The sequence below is a fragment of the Aegilops tauschii genome, chromosome 2 (genome assembly GCF_002575655.3).
Source record: "Aegilops tauschii subsp. strangulata cultivar AL8/78 chromosome 2, Aet v6.0, whole genome shotgun sequence".
NCBI classification, from domain to species: Eukaryota; Viridiplantae; Streptophyta; class Magnoliopsida; order Poales; family Poaceae; genus Aegilops; species Aegilops tauschii.
The window spans coordinates 437,689,804-437,708,336 of NC_053036.3; the positions used below are offsets into that span (position 1 = coordinate 437,689,804).

Sequence of the window (18,533 nt, forward strand, 5' to 3'; positions counted from 1 at the left end):
GTTGTTCCGACCTCATTTAAACTTGCCTAAATAGTTAGTTTACTTATGCTTCACCTCTTGCCATGTTAATAAACATTTAATATTGTTGGGTACATAACCGAGAGAGAACTAAATAATTGATGTGGTGTTTCGTCAATATGCAACTCGTTGCATATTGAGCTCCGTTTAATTTGTAGTATTGTTTGTGCACTTTGCCATGCCATGCATATTTAAACCGGACATGCATCATACTTGATTGTGCATCATGACATGTGTATGTGGTGGTTGTTCACTATGTTGTTTGTTTCTTTCTGGGTTGCTTCTCTCGTTAGCTTCAGTTTCGTTCCGGAGTTGTGAGGATTCGTTCGACTACATCCGTTTGTCTTCTTCATGGACTCGCTCTTCTTCCTAGCGGGATCTCAGGCAAGATGACCATACCCTCGAAACCACTTCTATCTTTGCTTGCTAGTTGTCCGTTCTATTGCCATGCCGCGCTACCTACCACTTGCTATATCATGCCTCCCTTATTGCCATGTCAGCCTCTAACCTTTTCACCCTTCCTAGCAAACCGTTGCTTGGCTATGTTACCGCTTTTGCTCAGCCCCTTCTTATAGCGTTGCTAGTTGCAGGTGAAGATTAAGTTTGTTCCTTGTTGGACCATGGATTTTATGAACTCTGTTGGGATATCACAATATCTCTTATTTAATTAATGCATCTATATATCTTGGTAAAGGGTGGAAGGCTCGGCCTTATGCCTGGTGTTTTGTTCCACTTTTGCCACCCTAGTTTCTGTCGTACCGGTGTTATGTTCCTTGATTTTGCGTTCATTACGCGGTTGGGTGATTTATGGGACCCCCTTGACAGTTTGCTTTGAATAAAACTCCTCCAGCAAGGCCCAACCTTGGTTTTACCATTTGCTACCACCTATCCCCTTTTCCCTTGGGTTCTGCAGATTCAAGGGTCATCTTTATTTTAGACCCCCCCGGGCCAGTCCTCCTTCGAGTGTTGGTCCGAACTGAGCTGCCTGCGGGGCCACCTTGGGGAAACTCGAGGTCTGGTTTTACTCGTAGCTAGTCTCATCCGGTGTTGCCCTGAGAACGAGATATGTGCAGCTCCTATCGGGATTTGTCGGCACATCGGGCGGCTTTGCTGGTCTTGTTTTACCATTATCGAAATGTCTTGTAAACCGGATTCCAAGACTGATCGGGTCTTCCTGGGAGAAGGTTTATCCTTCGTTGACCGTGAGAGCTTATAATGGGCCAAGTCGGGACACCCCTGCAGGGTATTATCTTTCAAAAGCCGTGCCCGCGGTTATGTGGCAGATGGGAATTTGTTAATATCTGGTTGTAGAGAACTTGACACTTGACCTTAATTAAAACGCATCAACCGCGTGTGTAGCCGTGATGGTCTCTTCTCGGCGGAGTCCGGGAAGTGAACACGGTTTCTGGGTTATGTTTGACGTAAGTAGAGGTTCATGATCACTTCTTGATCATTGCTAGTTCACGACCGTTCCGTTGCTTCTCTTCTCGCTCTTATTTGCGTATGTTAGCCACCATATATGCTTAGTGCCTGCTGCAGCTCCACCTTATTACACCATCCTTTCCTATAAGCTTAAATAGTCTTGATCTCGCGGGTGTGAGATTGCTGAGTCCTCGTGACTCACAGATACTTCCAAACAGTTGCAGGTGCCGATGATACCAGTGCAGGTGACGCAACTGAGCTCAAGTGGGAGCTCGATGAAGATCTTGTCCGTTGTGTTGTTTCTTTTCTTGTTGATCAGTAGTGGAGCCCAGTTGGGACGATCAGGGATCTAGCAGTTGGGTTGTCTTCTTTTATTTTGGTTCCGTAGTCGGACCTATGTGTGTATCTTGAATGATGTATGATTTTATTATGTATTGTGTGAAGTGGCGATTGTAAGCCAATTCTTTATCCCATTCTTGTTCACTACATGGGATTGTGTGAAGATGACCCTTCTTGCGACAAAACCATAATGCGGTTATGCCTCTAAGTCGTGCCTCGACACGTGGGAGATATAGCCGCATTGTGGGCGTTACACTCCGGCATGGTGGAGGACGGTGGTGATGGATGGGGTGGAGGACGGCGGCGATTGATGGGATGGCGGACGGAGGAGGCTGGTGTGGGGATGGTGTTCTAGCGCGGACGGTGTATGAATGGGAAAATGGAGGGAGAGGTACGGGGAACCATGTTTTTGGGACGCGCCTGTCTGAAATATGGGAAAGTTCTGAACTTAGCCCCCGTTTAAAATTTGGATGTCTCGTCGGTTGGGGATAGGACGGTAATCTCGCATCTCGCCAATATTTGCCCAGAGCGATTTTGGGCGAGGAGAGGGTGTTTTGGCGCCCACGGTTGGTGCCCACGGTGTATGAATGGGGCTGACAGGTAGGGCGGTTGTGTCACATCTTAGTGAAGTTACAAACCTGTCCCTATTGAAAATATTTGCCTACATCGATTTCGGCCGAGTCGAGTTTGTTTTGTCGCCCACTGTGTATGAATGGGGAAATGGAGGAAGAGACAGAGGTCTTTCGGACAAGCTTGAATCAAATGTGTTTTGCCGCCCATGTTTAGCGCCCACCGTCGGAATGGGCTCAGAGGCGGTCGTGTCACATCTAATTGAAGTTACTAACCTACCCCTATTAAGAGCAGTGGAAATCGGGCCGATGGATTGTATGTGTAAGGGGCAGCCGACGTGGGAGTGGACATTTTGTGGCTTCTTTCAAATTTTGGGACAAGAAGCATCCACGTTTACCCTAGCAACTAAATTTGAATCCATTTTGTATTCCTATACAAATCTTTATAAATCATTCTATGTGTTTTTATATATCTTCAAAAGCACGACAAAGATGTATTCCACTGTCATATATGAATATGATTTACAAATGCCGATACTCGAATTCAGAAGCTAGAATCTAGTTTAAGGTGAATTCGAATATTTGAAACCACTTTATGCCCAACTCAAGTGTCAGACGCAGCATAATGTGTACTCCCATTTAGATATGTACACAAGCGATGTATCAAGATTCAAATACCGAGTCAATCAACCAATAATGTACAAAACTAACAGACATATAAACACTTATAGAGTATATGGATCAATAATATAAAAAAATGAGACCAACCCAAGGGCTAACCCTCATTGGCATTTTTTATAGGAGAAACTCCGCGAGCATCACGCGTCAAAGGCGGGACTTGAACTCGGGTGGGCTGGCAGCAACCTCAGCTGCCCAGCCAATGGGTCGACGCCCCGTTGACGGTGTCCTGGACTAGGGGGTACTCACCACATCGTCTCCCGATCTCTTGGATTGGGCCGAGGACCCCCATGGTCGTTTACTCATGGGCCAGTTCGGACAGCCCTTGCCGCATACAAGGAAGACTCCACAACACTTGGCGCCCAAGACAAGGACTCTCCTAAACCCTAGGCCTCCGGTGTGCTATATAAATCGAGGCCAGGCTAGTCAATAGACAATCTCATAGTCATTACTACAATCTTGTGGTAGATACATGTACTCTGTACTACACCCATATGAATACAATCAAAAGCAGCATGTAGGGTATTATCTCTTCGAGAGAGCCCGAAGCTGGGTAAACCCCCGTGTCCATGTTACCATCGCTCCAAGACGCCTAGCTTAGGACCCCTACTACGAGATACGCCGGATATAGAACCGACATTGGTGCTTTCATTAAGAGCCTGCTGGGCGATCGCCGCAAATCGATGAATTATCAGGTGATATTTTTTTAGTTAAATCTGTATGGAATAAGGCAATTTCTTCCGGAAGTATTTCTAATGCCTTGCTATATTGTTTGCAGATCGGTTTTGGTCTCGTGAGCGGCGGTGATTTTTCCGCATGATCTAGCCACAATAGGATGGCCGAGGTATTCGCGAGGTGCGCGTGCGTACGGCCGAACATACAGGAGTCGCCCTGCACCTCTGCTATGTCGGAGAAATTAGGCCAAGGCAAACCCATGCATGCAAGCATGGACTGAATAATGATTCTTCGGCATGCGGATCAAGGGAACAATTTTTTTGTGGGCTTTGTCCTCCTCTGCACATGAGCCATCAGGAGAGTGCACCAATTTGCTAACTAGCACTATTAGTTAATTAGAGTACAAGATGGTTCCAATAAATTGTGCGCCTTAGCCCTTGCTATACTAGCTATGTAAAGGCCAAACTAATATTTCTTTCTTCTTGTTTTTCACCAATTGTCGCGGCAACTTCCCGTGGAGATCAACCCGGCCAGCAGGATCTGAGGTCGGCTGACAGAGTTCGGCTAGGCGGCGTTCCAGCTAAGGATGTGACAGAGCTTGCACCAGCGCGTGCGGACCGTGATGTTGTATCAATCCCGTCGGTCGCTAACAGCATCAGGGAGATTCACTTCCTTTTGTTTTTCGATTCGGCTTCTAGTCGTTCTGCTACCTTTTGACGAGAAGTATGTAAGTACTAACTACTCCTACTAATGCAATTGATTTAGTCTTGCAGCACGATCTCCTAAGCCTAGTTGGTGGATACTAGTAATCCAACCAGTATTACTACTGCACGTTTTGGTGAATCCTCATATAAAGATTGAAGCAGTCAGACTCTTGGTATCCGTTCAGTATGAATCAGTTCTTCTTGCTTCTGTCTGCTGCGGTCATCATCGTCGAACAGTGTATCCGGATTTTTGTCCGCGGTCTCACAAACGTCGCATGTACAACCGGATCCGCCCTATAAAATAGAGGCTATTACTCCTTCGCCACCGTTGAGCTCAGCCCCGGTTATTTTTTCTTTTTTACTTTGCATAAACTTAATTGTGCAAATAATCATTTTTTCTTTCAGCTATTATTATTGTTGTATTTCTTGCTTGCACTATTTTACGTGTGCAGGTAATCAGCTCGACCGCGTCATGCGGTCAACTCTGTGGGCCGACGTCGTCGTCCTGCCTGCATCGACCAAGTTGTGGCATCGCCTCGGCGCGCGTCCCTGTGTTAACGACTTCGGCTGTGTCATGCGTTCACCTTGGCGTGCTGATGTCATCATCATGCCTCGGCTGGACTGGGGGCTTCGCCTTACCACATCAGCCGAGCCGTGTCATTACTCCGGAGTACCGAACTCTTTGCTCGGACATCTCGGGCTTAGGGGCTGGGACCTCGGCCATGCCGAGGACTGCGAACCTTGTCAGATCTGTCACAGATCAATGGGCGTGTTTGTCCTGCCACAAGCCCGAATCGCGTCATCAACACCGAGCACATTAACCAGCTAAGTCGCTTTCATGCCCAAAAACTCCCAGTTTTAAATTTTGTTTGGTTCGATCAAGCACTATATTTTTTTGGCAAAAAGCTGTTTGTGAAAAACTTCCTCGTCAAAGCCTTGTTTGTGACACATAAATTCAAATACCCCGTTTACTTGGGGCTTCCTTTATGAAGCTTTTCCTCTTGCATATGATTATACTTCTATGGCTTCGTTCCTTGTTCGTGTATTATGCCACAATATGCACCATGTTGACTTGAGTGTTCCGCAAGCTGGGTTGCCTTGCTCCTGTGTTTACCCCTACGTTCCCGATTGTTCGGCTAGGGAGTAAAGGGAGCACCTCTGCGATTGTCACGATCGGATCATCCGAGCTCGGACCCCAGACTGGGTGAAGCCTAAAGCTAGCGCTCTTATTGTTTTCAATCATGGTCGGCACACAACGGAACTCATGAATACAAAAAATATATTGCACAAGTCTCATTAACAATGAGCAACCGAAGAAAGGTATCGGTGGAGGTACTATTTTCTTCGAAGATGCTTCTTACACTTCGTTAGTAATATAGCATAAATTTCCTGAGCGCGCTTTGTCTGTTACAGCCTTATGGCCTGATTGCCTGGTTATCGGAAACACCGTCGATATTCCCGACAGGTGGAGTACATAACACTTTTCGGCCCTTGACCAAAGAGGCAGAAGCCGACGGTCGGTTCAGACGCGTTTAAAGTTTGGGTGAACATAGATATGATATAAGTACTTCGGTACATACAATCATTATACATAAAATTCTTCTACCCAAGTCACTTGGGGGCTCTTAAATTTACATGAGCCATTTTATAATCTATGTTTTCTTCTTAGTCGTTGCAAAGTCTTTTTCTATCACTCCCTTTTTCGACGTGAGTGTGTGGTCAATAGCTGAAGAGACTATTTTCTCTCTCAAAGCTGCTAGAGTTTAGTTTGCTGAACTGGCCTAATGAGAAGTACTCCGCCTTTGGGATAGAGGTTCAAGCCATAGGCTGACCCGCTTGAAGTCTTGAGATAGGATGTGTCATGTTAAAGCACGATAGAAACACAATTTTTTTCTCTAAGACCAATTTTCGATTTGGCACCGAACACTTGATCTAGTTCGGACGACCAGTTTTTACTGAAGTTTTTGGTTTTCCAAACCCATGGCACTTTTAAACTATTTCTGTGTTTCGAGCATTAGTCTCGCAGTGCAACGCCGGACACCTTTAGAGATTCGGCAAAAACATGCTCGGATATTGCTATATATGCATTGGTTTCGAATTGTGTCTTTGGTCAATAGTTGGGTTGCCCGGCTCCTGTGCTTGTCGCCTACGTTCCGCTTTGTTCGGCTAGGTGCGCAAAGGGAGAACCACTACGATTGTGCTTCGAGCTAGCATGGTTAAGCGCCTCAGTGGTGAAAGCCGAAAACTGACTGTCACAATAAGCGTAAACTGGTCAGCGATCTGATGACTGTATTAAACTATAAAGATCGATAGAGGTCACCCTGTGTTAAATGACGGTCCGTTCATAACACTGACCGAAGTGTTTACGGCTTGACCTCGACTGTCGCCGAACACTAACCGGGGGCTAGTAACTGGCCTCCCAACTTTAAGCTCCTATGACTAAGTGAAAGTTATAAAGCCCGCATATCTGATTGCCTCGTTTCCGCTAACACAACCGCCTTCGGGCACCGAGACATCGACTAAGGGTTGTTTTGTCATTGCGACAACACCCTGCATAACATCTACAAGGAGGTGGAAGCCGACGATGGGCCACTTTCAACTGGTAAACGGTCACAACGGAGTCAAAATAAACATATCATCGGCGTTTGTATTTCATATACGAGGGCTGCCTTCCACAATCATCGTTATAAAGCCATAAATATGCATCAATTTGACTTAAGATTTTGGCCAAGCTGGGTTGCCTGGCTCCTGTGCTTACCCCTACATTCCCGATTGTTCGGCTAGGCGGTAATGGGAGCACCTCTGTGATTGTTACTACCGGGTCATCCGAGTTAGTACCTCAGACTGGGTGAAGCCGAAAGCTAGCGATCCTTAAGGATATAATTGGTCGGCAACAACGGAAGTGAAAAATTTAAGTTCTTTAAAGACCACATAGTTCGGGAACTTTCCAAAAATTAAATCTTCAATATTTTGCTCCCACATTGATCGGAGCTGAGGTTTCATGCTTAGCATGACAACCCAAAGAAAGGAACCGATAGCGGGACTATTTTCTTTGGACGATGTTTCTTACGTTAAAAGGTAATATAACATATCTCTCCGCTTACCTTTGTTTATAAAACCGTATGGCCGGATTGCCATGTTTGTCGTAAATCTTTGCCCTTGTAATGGCTTTATAAAGTGGGACAAACACTCCCCGGCTACTGGCCGAGGAGGTTGAAGCCGATGGTCGGTCAACAAAGTTTTGTACAAGGTGAATTCGAGTATTAATGATGTAGAGTAATTGGATACATAGAATCATTACACATAATTTGTGATTTTACTTCGGATACCGATCCTTAATTCGGCCACCCGTGCCCACATTAAGGCTCGGGGGCTACTGGGCTTCGTGCTTATCATTTACAAATATTAAAGGGGTACATCGATCCCCTGATCTGGTGTTGCCACCCGACCAGTGTCTCGGGGGCTACTGCATTGCCTATTCAATGCAGAAATTCAAAGTGCTCAGTGTTCAGCTTGACCGAACTATGCGCAAACGCGTCTTCGGACAACAATAGGTACCATATGGACCTATCCGGCATCAAGCTGGTATATTACGGCGACTTCTCAAAACCCTCTCTCAAGGGTCCGTCCGCCGATCACTATCTCCTCTAAAGTGCATCTCTGAATTTTAGGCCGAGACACACCTTGAGCGCTACTGGCTATATATCTCGTCAGTAGGTAAATTGCATCAATCAGAAATAAAATCCGCAAACAATCATCCCAAGACCGAGGTGGTGCGTCATCTTGGAAGCAGTCCGGCATAAAGCTCGGATGCGAGCGGCTGGCTCTATAGAGGGCATTTCCGGCACTAAGCTCGGCTAACCCCCTTTAAACTTCTTCAACTTTTTTGAACCAAGGTGAGCTATGACACCTGGATATAGTCCGGCGTTGGAGCTTGGACATAGTCCGGCGTTTGGGCTCGGATACTCCGACATTGGAGCTTGGACATAGTCCGGTGTTGGAGCTCGGATGCAGTCCGGCATTGAAACTCGGCTGTAACAAGATTCTTCGAATACATTCTGGCATTGGAGCTCGGAAGCGGTCCGGCGTTGGTGCTCGGCTGCAAAAGATACCTCGAATGCAGTCCAGTGTTGGAGCTCGGATGCAAGAGGACACCGCCGCACGGGGAAAACTTCAAACCCGAGGTGGGTGTAAAAATAACAAGGCATTGATAAAGGCCGAAGACTTAAAGGGCTCCTCGGATACCCGACGTGTAAAACTCTTCAGATTTAGCTCGTCAATCCTCAAGATAGATGATGGGAAGCTTTGTTGAACCAGTTTTCAAGACCGACGACCGAAGATGAAGAGCAGTTCGGAAGAACTGAGGAGCGTCCCCAACTTGAAGACCAGTTCAGGGGGCTACTGATGGTGTCCTGGACTAGGGGGTACTCACCACGTCGTCTCCCGATCTCTTGGATTGGGCCGAGGACCCCCATGGCCATTTACTCATGGGCCAGTTCGGACAGCCCCTGCCGCATACAAGGAAGACTCCACAAGACTTGGTGCCCAAGACAAGGACTCTCCTAAACCCTAGGCCTCCGGTGTGTTATATAAACTGAGGCCAGGCTAGTCAATAGACAATCTCATATTCATTACTACAATCTCGTGGTAGATACATGTACTCTGTACTACACCCATATGAATACAATCAAAAGCAGCATGTAGGGTATTATCTCTTCGAGAGAGCCCGAAGCTGGGTAAAACCCCGTGTCAATGTTACCATCGCTCCAAGACGCCTAGCTTAGGACCCCTACTATGAGATACGCCGGATATAGAACCGACACCCGTCCTCATGGATCAATAATATCAACTAACATACATAAGCCAGGCCGCTGTACTTTTTTTGCTAGAAGAGCATCCTTTTTGTAGCGAAGCTAGTACAACATCTTGGCCCTTTCCGATGCGTGCCACTTAAGGTCCATCTATACTACTATTATTGCTGAATGCACATTCAGCCCGATTGGCATATTTGTAGGCCTAGCACAGCAATCAAAATGAAATGTCTCAGAGTCTTATCAAATAATACAGACTTGCGCTCAGAAAAACTTACCAAAAAACAATTATTACATGATCCCTAAAACAAATAGTTTGATCGATTACATGAACAAAGAACACAAAGGTTATTCAATGATGGAAAGAACATTTCACCTATGATTTACCAAGTGGGAATTTAATTTCCTTTTTTCCTTCAGGACCTTAACAATGCGGCCAGTCTCAGCTTGCTTCGTTTTGAAATCCACCAAATATTTAATGGTTGTCTTGAGTAGTGCTTGTGATTGTGCCGTTTGCTTCCTCAACATGTCAACTTCATCTCTAAGTGCAGAAGCAGAATCTCTTTCTACCAATAGTTTAGCCTCTAGAGCATCAGTAGTTGGCAATTCATGATGCACGATTGGGCCGGTGCCACTGCTATGGGATGATACAACGCCCATGGGGACCTCGCTCTTTGATCTTGGGCTAACCTGTTTTGCCATTAAAGTTCCGATTGGATTCCAAAAAGTTGAAGTTAGCAAAACATCTCAACTGGGAGTTATAACAGCAAACCAGTTAAACAAACAAGGAATTAAAGAGTTTCAATTGGATGCTGAAAAGTAGTTATTAACATCATTGTAACCGGTTGCAGCAGCAAAGCAGTTAAACAAACAAGTTTTGCAAAAGGTACCTATTGTGGCATTGGAGTTTCTATTGGATCCTGAAAAGTTGAGTAGCCAGTAACGTGACTAGAGCAACCGGTTGCAGCAGCAAAGCAGTTAAACAAAAAAGTTTTGCAAAAGGAATCTATTGTGGCATTGGAGTTTCTCTTGGATCCTGAAAAGTTGAGTAGTCGGTAACTTGATTAGAGCAACAAGTTACAGCAGCAAACCTGTTACACAAATATATTTTCTAAAATGTACCTGTTGTGCAATTGGACTTCCAATTGGATCCTGAAAACTTGAAGTTGGTAACATGATTACAACAACAAATTACAGCAGCAAACCAGGTAAACAAGGAAATTTCTGAAAACATACCTGTTGTGCCAATGGAGTTTCAGTTGGATCCTGCAAACTTGAATGGTAGCAATCATAAATAAAGTGTTGCAAGAGCCATAAGAAACTAACATCAAACTAGTAAAACTAGCCAGTTTTGGCAATGTATTCAATTACACATGAACTAGTAAAACTAACAAGTTCTTGGCAACATATTAAAGTAACAAGTCGGTACCGTTTACCAGCAACACAGACATCTGTAAATTTCTTTGATGTAAGCAAAATGATTCCAACACACACACACACACACACACACACACACACACATATATATATATATAAGTTAAAAAGACGGTGTCACTCATATAAACCTGACAGTTGTCTATCTATGAACATGCAAACACTACTAGTGCTACAAGTGATAACAACAAACCATTTAAACAAACAGGGTATCAGATCATAAATTACACGTGAATTCTGCTGCACCCTAGAAGTACATATGACCAGCTATCTACGTGCTTAATTAAGTAGCTATTTAAGTTCAGCCAAACAGGTAATTCTTAACAGTAAGTATCAAACACATAGATAGGCGTAGTCTATAATAGGATTAACATGCTATGACATTATGTAATTAGTAGCAAACTAAATTAAGCCAAGCAACGTAATTGAAGAATTTTGCAAAAGTGACTAACTAAAATTCGGAGAAGCAGATAACTGAACTTACGCTAGCTCTTTGTACAGGCACACTGCAACTTCTTTTTCGCTTACAAGGTTCTACGAAGGAGTCCATGGCATCAATTGCTTGGATACGCAGTCCCAATACTTCTTTCTTCCCACACTACATTGGTGAGTCGAATGGTTAATCTGATAAGATGGTGCGTCCTTGATATGTTATATGAGGACGGGTTGTAAGACTAGTTGTAGCCACACACATCACACTGGCTTTTACTGTATATTTCATGCGATTACATTTGGCATATCGAGATATAAGAAATCTACAATAGGATGAAAAGACTGGCATCCCTCACATTATTGGCGAACTCGGTTCATAGAAACAAGCAATTCAACCATTCTATGGGTAAATCAAAAGCGCCACTGGAATATTTTTCACTACCCCAATCATACACTCAAAAAGGGGCGGTGCCACCATAGGGGCTGGTATGGGCGGCTGAGGGAGTCCTGGATTAGGGGGTCCTCGGACAGCCGGACTATATGCTTTGGCCGGACTGTTGGACTATGAAGATACAAGATTGAAGACTTCGTCTCGTGTCCGGATGGGACTCTCCTTGGCATGGAAGGCAAGCTTGGCAATAAAGATATGTAGATCTCCTCCCTTGTAACCGACTCTGTGTAACCCTAGCCCCTCCGGTGTCTATATAAACCGGAGGGTTTAGTCCGTAGGACAACAACAATCATACCATAGGCTAGCTTCTAGGGTTTAGCCTCTACGATCTCGTGCTAGATCAACTCTTGTAATACTCATATCATCAACATCAATCAAGCAGGAAGTAGGGTATTACCTCCATCGAGAGGGCCTGAACCTGGGTAAACATCGTGCCCCCCGCCTCCTGTTACCATCTGCCTTAGACGCACAGTTCAGGACCCCCTACCCGAGATCCGCCGGTTTTGACACCGACATTGGTGCTTTCATTGAGAGTTCCACTGTGCCGTCACCGTAAGGCTTGATGGCTCCTTCGATCATCGGCAATGATGCGATCCAGGGTGAGGCTTTCCTCCCCGGACAGATCTTCGTATTCGGTGGCTTCGTACTGCGGGCCAACTCGCTTGGCCATCTGGAGCAGATCGAGAGCTACGCCCCTGGCCATCAGGTCAGGTTTGGAAACTGAACTATACTGCCGACATCCGCGGAGATTTGATCTTGGACGGATTCGAGCCCATGTCAGGTGCGCCGCACAGTCACGACGAGCACGACTTGGCTCTGTCGTCGAATAGTGTTCGGGAGATCGCCCCTGCAACTACTCCGGCCCTCGATCCGGAACAAATTGCGCCATCTAAGGACGGGTGGATGGACCCCACCATGGAGGCTGCATACTCAGTGGTGATAGAGCCGAATACTGACTTCACCTCTTACGAGACCCGTGTTGCCAAACCGTTGGATTCGTCCCCGGCCATGGGCTCCGAGCCGCTTACGTCTGTGCCTATCGAATCTGATTGGGCACCGATCATGAAGTTTTCCTCTCCGGATATCTTCCAGCACTCGCCCTTTGGCGACGTGCTAAACTCGTTAAGGTCTCTTTCTCTGTCAGGAGACCCTTGGCCGAACTATGTTCGGCTAGAATGGGATGCGGACGACGAAGAAATTCGCTCCCCACCCACCACCCACTTAGTAGCCACTGTCGATGATTTAACCGGCATGCTCGACTTCGGATCCGAAGACATCGACGGTATGGACGACGATGTAGAAGACGAACAAGAACCACCGCCCACAGGGCGCTGGACTGCCACCTCATTGTATGATATATACATGGTGGACATCCCCAAAGAAGGGGATGGCGATAAGACAACGGAGGTTAATCCCTCCAAGAAGCAATCCAAGCACCGCCATCAGTGGCGCCGCTCTAAGTCCCGCCATAGCAAAAGCAGCGATACCGGCACAAGAGACAATAACGCTCCGGATAGCACCGAAGACAACGATAATCCCCTCCAGCCAGACCTCGAGCTGGAGGATGAACAAGCTAGCCCTCCGGAACAGGCAGCAGACGGAGAATCAGAGGATGACAATTACATGCCTCTCTCCGAAGACGAGGTGAGCCTCGGCGACGAAGAATTTATCGTGCATGAGGATCCCGTCGAGCAGGAGCGCTTCAAGCGCCGGCTTATAGCCACAGCAAACAGCCTGAAGAAAAAGCAACAACAGCTTCGAGCTGATCAAGATCTGCTAGCGGATAGATGGACCGAAGTCCTGGCGGCCGAGGAATACGAACTCGAGCGCCCAACCAAGAGTTACCCAAAGCGCAGGTTGCTACCCCAACTCGAGGAGGAAGCATTGAAACCTACATCACCAGCGTATGTTGCAGCGGATCAGCCACCTCGTGGCCGAGACAGAGAGGCATATCAGCCCGAAGTCCAGCCCGCACCCCGCCGCCATTCAAACAAAAATACCAAGGCCCAGGGCAACACGCGGCACCTGCGAGACGTATTGAAAAACAAAGCAAAACATGCAAGATCGATCTACGGATCACGGGGGCGCGCCTCAATGCGGGACGATGACCGTCACGCCAGATATACTAAAAGCAAATCCGGCCGGGCCGAATACAGCAGACAAGACTCGTACGAACTGCGTCGTGATATAGCCCGGCACAGAGGCGCCGCACACCTCCTATGATTCACTGATGAAGTAATGGATCACGAATTCCCAGAGGGCTTTAAACCCGTAAACATTGAATCATATGATGGTACAACAGATCCCGCGGTATGGATCGAGGATTTCCTCCTACACATCCACATGGCTCGTGGTGATGATCTACATGCCATCAAGTACCTCCCACTAAAACTCAAAGGACCAGCTCGGCATTGGCTAAATACCTTGCCAGCAGACTCCATTGGCACTTGGGAGGACTTCGAGGATGCATTCCTTGACAACTTCCAGGGCACTTATGTGCGACCACCGGATGCTGATGACTTGAGCCATATAACTCAGCAGCCAGGGGAATCGGTCAGGAAATTCTGGACCAGGTTCCTAACTAAGAAAAACCAAATTGTCGGCTGTCCGGATGCCGAGGCCTTAGCGGCATTTAAACATAACATCCGGGACGAGTGGCTCGCCCGACACCTCGGCCAAGAAAAGCCGAAGTCCATGGCAGCCCTCACGACACTCATGACCCGCTTTTGCGCGGGCGAGGGTAGCTGGCTGGCTCGCAGCAACAACACATCAAGGAATCCTGGCACTTCAGATGCCAAAGATAGTAACGGCAGACCACGTCGTAACAGACACAAGCACTACAACAACGGCGATAACACCGAAGACACGACAGTCAATGCCGGATTCAGTGGCTCTAAATCCGGTCAGCGGAAAAAGCCGTTCAAAAGAAGTACTCCGGGCTCGTCCAGTTTGGACCGCATACTCGATCGCTCGTGTCAAATTCACGGCACCCACGATAAGCCAGCCAATCACACCAACAGAGAATGCTGGGTGTTCTAGCAGGCCGGCAAGTTAAATGCCAAAAACAAGGACAAGGGGCTGCATAGCGACGACGAGGAACAGCCTCGGCCGCCGAACACAGGAGGACAGAAGAGGTTCCCTCCACAAGTGAAAACGGTGAACATGATATACGCAACCTACATTCCCAAGAGGGAACGGAAGCGTGCACTAAGGGACATCTATGCGATGGAGCCAGTCGCCCCAAAGTTCAACCCATGGTCTTCTTGTCCGATCACTTTCGATCGTAGGGACCACCCCACTAGTATCCGTCATGGCGGTTCTGCCGCATTGGTCCTTGATCCCATCATTGACGGATTTCACCTCACTCAAGCCCTTATGGACGGCGGCAGCAGCCTGAACCTGCTTTATTAGGATACAATGTGCAAAATGGGTATAGACCCTTCAAGGATCAAACCCACTAAAACCACCTTTAAAGGTGTCATCCCAGGCGTAGAGGCCCATTGCACGGGCTCAATCACACAGGAAGTGGTCTTCGGATCTCCGGACAACTTCCGAAGCGAGGAGCTAATCTTCGATATCGTCCCATTCCGCAGTGGCTATCACGCACTGCTCGGAGAACCGCATTTTCCAGATTCAATGCGGTGCCGCATTATGCATACCTCAAGCTCAAGATGCCAAGACCTCGGGGCGTTATAACAGTCAATGGAGACACAGAATGCTCGCTCCGCACGGAGGAGCACACTGCGGCCCTCGCAGCAGACGCACAAAGCAGCCTTTCAAGGCAAACCTCCAATTCGGCGATAAAGCCCCCGGACACCTTCAAGCAAGTCCGGAGTAACCCGCAACAGGATCGCCTGGCACGTTCAGAGATCGCCTAGCAATTCGGCCTCCGTCCTAGTCCCAGTCAAGCAACGAAATCTGTCTCGCGCGTACATAATTACGCATTAAAAATACCATGGGTGTCGGGTGGTAGGTACGACATATGCCAACAGGTGGCTTATCATTGTGGGAGCCAGTAAGACGTCGCCGGTGCCTAGAAACGGGATGAGGCGAAGACATGCACGCCGGCGAATCTTACCCAGGTTCGGGGCTCTCCATGGAGATAACACCCCTAGTCCTGCTCTACGGGGTCTCCGCATGATCACTAGATCAAAACAAGTAGCTACAAGTGCTCCTTGAGCTGTCGGGTTAGAGGGAGAAGAAGGGCAAGGCTAGCTCTCCTTTTCTCTCTATGTGGTGTGTGTAATTCTATGAGACCCACCCCTTGCATGGGTGTCCCGGGGGGTTTATATAGGCCTACCCCCAGGGGTACAATGGTAATCCGGCTAGGCGCGGGTCCTAGCCATCAGTGTCTATGCTTGCCGGCTTCTCCGCCGGTCATTGGGGCCCGCCGACTGGTGGGTCCCGCCGGCTGCCGGCTTCTTGGCCGGCACGCCGGCCCCACCGCATGGGGGCTTTGTCGGTGGCTGGTTACTATTGCCTTACCTCTGAGGACGAGGGCTTTGTCGAGGCAAGCGTGGCTACAGTGTCACCGCCTTGCGAGCTCTCACTGTAGCCTTACCTCGTCTTGTCTCCTTAATGGGGCGCATGCTTCGAGGGAGGGAGGTAGCCGGCTATTGGGAGCCGGCCACATCCCTGGCCGACTAGAGGAGGCCAGGCCGTCTTCAGATGTCTCTCTGGCAAAGGGGCCCGCCGCCCACGGGCCGTACAGGCACCTGCCGTGGGTGACATCGAGGCCAACATGGCTACAGTGCCGCGCCAGACGGGGGATGGCCGGCCCGTACGGCGCTGTGTTGCCATGCCTGTTCCGGGATTCGGGGGTAGTGGGCTGTACTGCGGCCACGCCCCATCCTATCACCGTTATGTGGGCACAGTCTTAGTGGGTGCAGTCTTGGCCGGCTTCTGGGAGTCGGCCTTCTTCATGGCCGGCTTCTGGGAGTCGGTCCTCTTCATGGCCGGCTTCTGGGAGTCGGTCCTCTTGGGGCCGGCTTCCCGGAGTCGGCTATCTCGTATCTTTCTTGGGGGAGGTTTTCTGAGACTGGGTCGCCTTCTGGGAGTCGGCCCTGGGGATAGTCGGCCGGGGAAGGCGGCCCTATGCCTTGTACGCTTGAAGGCTTGAATGACCTGATAATTTTTCGAAGAGCCAGGGGGAGTCGGTTAGGCTACCCGTGGCCATTTACTCTGACAGTAGTCCCCGAAGCTGATTGGGCTTCGAGGTCGAGTGGAGGTCGAGAAGCTCGGGCAGCTTCTTATCTTGACGAGCCAGCAGCTGGGAGCCGGCTTCGGTTGGGCGCGCCATCTTGGTGAAATTTTTTAAAGTCGGAGGGCGGGAGTCTGTTGGCGCGTGCGCCGGGCTGCGGGCCGGCCGCTCGCCACCTGCGAACCACGTGGCATCCCTTGGGTTAAAAGAGCCTGCCAGCCCATGCGCGCGACAAGACGTCGCCGCAGGTCGGGGGCCCACCACTCCTACGCCCAGGCCCAGGCGCGGATTCTCTGCGGCCCAAAGCTGTCCGCACGTCTTCCTGCGGCGGTTTCGGCACGTCTTTAGGGCGCAGTAATCACGGGACGTGGGGGAGTGGGTGCAATTAATCCCACGTCCCACCCCACGCCTCGCCTCCTCGGCTTCGCTGCACGAGGCTATAAGTAGGGGGAGGGGGGAAGCGGCAAACGCTCGCACGCTCCTCTCTCTCCGCCATCTTCTTCCTCCTACTTTCCCTCACAGCACCGTGTCGCCGCCGCGCCGTCCCACCATTCTTTTCCCCGCCACCGCGCTCATTCTTGCCGGCCTCACGCCGCCATGCAGTACGGCGGGGACTGGGATGGCTCGAATGTCCATGAGGACCACGTCGAGTTCCTCCGCAAGACGCGGCGGCTGCCCGGCGCGGATAAGGTGCGGGTCCGTCTCGCGCCTGAGAAGGAGATCACGCCGGAGCCGGAGGAAGGTGAGCGGGTGGTCTTCCGCTCGCATTTCTTGCACGGCATCGGCTTGCCAGTGAGTGCTTTCTTCCGTTCCTTCCTTGAATTCTATCAACTCCAGCCGCACCACCTCACCCCGAACACGGTGGTGCTGTTTTCCGCCTTCGTCACCTTGTGCGAAGGCTATCTTGGCGTTCTCCCCACCCTCGAGCTCTGGGGGGAGTTCTTCCAGTCCAAGCTGGGCACGCATATGCAGGGTGTGCCGGCTCAGAGTGGCGCCTTCATCGCGATGCGGAGGGTGGTAGCCGACAACCCCTTCCCCGTCATCATGCTAATCCAGTCGATGAAGCTCTGGCAGAAGTCATACTTCTACGTGAAGAACGTCGCCCCGCAAGGCGACTAAGTCAATTTGCCGGCTTATGTAGCCGGCCCACCGGCGGGTAGGCGGCCCCAGTGGTCCTATCGGGCCGTGATGCTGACGCCGGCTGGAGCCGCGGCCGTCGCCCGACTGCGGGTGATGATCCAGTCGGAGGGCCTGACTGGGTCCGACTTGCTGGCTGCCTTCATCATGCGCCGGGTGCTTCCGCTTCAGAGCCGCCCTCACCTGATCTGTCAGATGAGCGGCCAGCTCGATCCGAGCCGGATGTGCACCAAGGACATGCCGCACGACGAGGTGGCCCATATGGTGAATTACCTTGCGAACTGCAAGCTCTCCGCAGAATGGCAGTTTGGCAAGGAGCCATATTCCCGAGCACATCCGCCGCCCACGGTATGTTCTCTTTTTCCCTTTCTTCTCTTAGTTTTGTCGCCGAGTTCCTTTGGCCGACTCTGCCAGTCGGCACATCTCGGCAGAGCCCTCCCCTTCGGCCTGCAGGCGGGTCGGAGGCGGAGTGCCGATTCCTCCCCGACTGGATGGAGCACGACCTGGAGGACCCCGACTTGGGGGCGGCCGCCATGGATGACAACACCGAGGCGGGTGGCGGTCAAGCCGGCGGCGCGGCAGGCGGCTCCGGGCTTGGAGTCAGCTTCGACGACTGGCCGGATGACGACAAGGCGGAAATCGTCCCACGCCGCCAGCCGGCGT

General features: G+C 49.6%; 1 long non-coding RNA gene across 1 annotated transcript; it reads left to right on the plus strand.

Moving 5' to 3' along the window:
• The first annotated feature begins 284 nt into the window (after positions 1-284).
• LOC141042049 (uncharacterized) lies at positions 285-1,908 on the plus strand. Its single transcript, XR_012203857.1, has 2 exons — positions 285-402; positions 1,659-1,908. It is a non-coding gene; the product is annotated as an uncharacterized lncRNA (long non-coding RNA).
• Positions 1,909-18,533: the final 16,625 nt, after the last annotated feature.